The sequence below is a fragment of the Quercus suber genome, unplaced genomic scaffold (assembly GCF_002906115.3).
Source record: "Quercus suber isolate HL8 unplaced genomic scaffold, Cork oak 2.0 scaffold_596, whole genome shotgun sequence".
Classification (NCBI taxonomy): domain Eukaryota; kingdom Viridiplantae; phylum Streptophyta; class Magnoliopsida; order Fagales; family Fagaceae; genus Quercus; species Quercus suber.
Genome location: NW_027070040.1, coordinates 275,322 through 277,779, shown reverse-complemented (window position 1 = coordinate 277,779; position 2,458 = coordinate 275,322).

Here is a 2,458-nt window from a genome sequence, read left to right as displayed (position 1 = left end):
GGCTTTAAGTATGGATGCGATGGCTAGGACCTTCACTCCAATCTGGAGAACTCGTAATGGTTTTCAGATAAAGAACTTGGGTGATCACAAACTCTTGTTTATTTTCAAAAATAAGTCTGAGATGGAAAGGGGGTTGCAAAATGAACCTTGGAGTTACGATAAATATCTCATTGTGTTTTAGCAATACAATAAGGATACAATCCTTTATGACTATAAACTGAATGAAACGGCGTTGTGGGTTCAAGTTCATAACATCCCATTGGGCTACATGGATAGATAGACAGCGAAGGAAATATGCTCAACAGTGGGGAAGATGGTGCAAACGAAGGGTAGAAGAGAATCAGGGGGCGACGATTTAATTAGGGTTAGAGTTATTGTGGATATCTCACAACCTCTTTGCCGAGGGAGAGTGGTGACTCTTGAGAATGGTACAAAATCATGGGTCTTCTTTAGATATGAGAGGCTTTCTAACCTATGTTACTGTTGTGGTTGTTTGGATCATGGGCACAAAGACTGTGAGGTTTGGTTGAAGAGTGATAGTAACTCAGATTTTAGGAGGAAGAAGTATGATTCTAGTATTCGTGCAAAGCTGGTTTACTCATCCAGTAAGAATGTGATTCATATGCCTGGTTTTGCTAAAAGTAGGAAGAGTAGAGTCGAGAAACCTTTCCCATTGAACAAAGACCGACCTTAGGCGACGGTGACAGAAACAGTCCCTACTACACCTCATCCGTTGGCCACTGAAACAGCAAGTGAAAATCTCGGACCTAGCATTAAAGCAGATGATTCAATTCATGCCAAGTCAACTACAAGTGATTACATGATTAACTCAGACCCATTACAAGCCAATAGTGGTAAGAAAATTTCGTGGAGAGAATAGAGGAGATAGACAAGGAGTTGGAAAGATTTGAAATTAATGAGAAAGTTGGATTGGGTCCTAACCTGATTACAAGGACCACGAGTGGGCCATCCTTGGACTTTAATGTTTCTAGTGTTAAACAGCCTACTAAATGGACCCGTATAGCCAGATCCAGTATGTCATAGGAGGACAGTTATCCATTGGAGCATTTAGGTAAACGTAGTACTCATTGTTATGCAGATGAGCATCCAAGTCAGAAGCGCAAGACTCAAGATGCTACACTGGATGGAGATAATGTTTTTGCAACGGTGGCGGCTGATGCTCAGCCCCACCGATCGCCATGAGTTGGTTATGTTGGAACGTGCGGGGGCTTGGGAGCCAACGCACCGTTCAGGAGCTTGCAAATTTTGTGCGGGCACAAGATCCTTCATCCTGTTCCTGGTCAAAACTTGGGCGGATGAAGCTAGGCTGAAAAAATTTCGTGACGATTTACAATTTGATGAACTTTGGGTGGTGGAGCATGTTACTAGAGTGAGTGGTATCACTCTCCCGTGGAAAAACTTGATGGATATTGATGTAGACTCGACTTCACTTAACCATATAGATGTCATTATCAATAAGGGAAAGGAGGATGCTTGGAGGTTTACGGGGATATATGGTCATCTAGAATCGAGTAGGAAAAATGAGACGTGGGAGATGATACGAGGGTTAAGCCGAAAATTTAGTTTACTGTGGCTTTGCGCTGGAGATTTCAATGAAATCCTTAAGAGTCACAAAAAAATGGGAGGAGCTCCAAGGAGGGAATCTGAGATGAGAGCATTTAGAAATATGGTGGATGAATGTGAATTGGTGAACTTGTGGTATACTGGACTCAAGTTTACGTGGAAAGGTACTAGGCCGTGTGGGACCGTGCTTGAAAGACTTGACCGTGCCTTTGCAAATTCCTTATGGCTGGAACTGAACCTAGCAATCCGTGTGCAACACTTTAGAGCTCACTCGCCAGACCATAATCCCATTTTGATCAGACCGGAAGGCATTGTACCACATCGAAACAGGCCGTTTCGCTTCAAAAAAGTATGGTTGAGGGAGGAAAGGTGTGAGGAAACCGTTAGAGTAGTATGGGGTAACTCTACGGATCCCAGTTCAATGCCATCTGTTTCGGACAAGATCAAGAAGTATGGGGAAAGGCTGGTGGAATGGAGTAAACACTCAGTTAGAAATATAAGGAGGCAGTTAGAGGAAAAAACCAAAGAGTTGATTAAGGCTGAGTTAGCAGTAGCTAGTGGGGCAGAAAGTAATATGGTGCGGGTGATTCAGGCAGAGGTTAATGAGTTGCTTGAGAAGGAATGCCTGATGTGGCAACAGAAAGCTAGGAGTCTATTCCTTAAGTCCAGGGATTGTAACACGTGTTACTTTCATCAAAGGGCTTCTCATAGGTACAAGAGGAATAGGATTCTTGGTCTTAAGAACAATAATGGGGCCTAGTGTACTTCGGATCAGTATATAAAGGAGATTGCAATTAGCAGGATCAGTATCCTGCTATGGATGCTGTTTTAAAGGCCATTGAACCTAAGGTGACGGATAGTATGAACCAGGAGC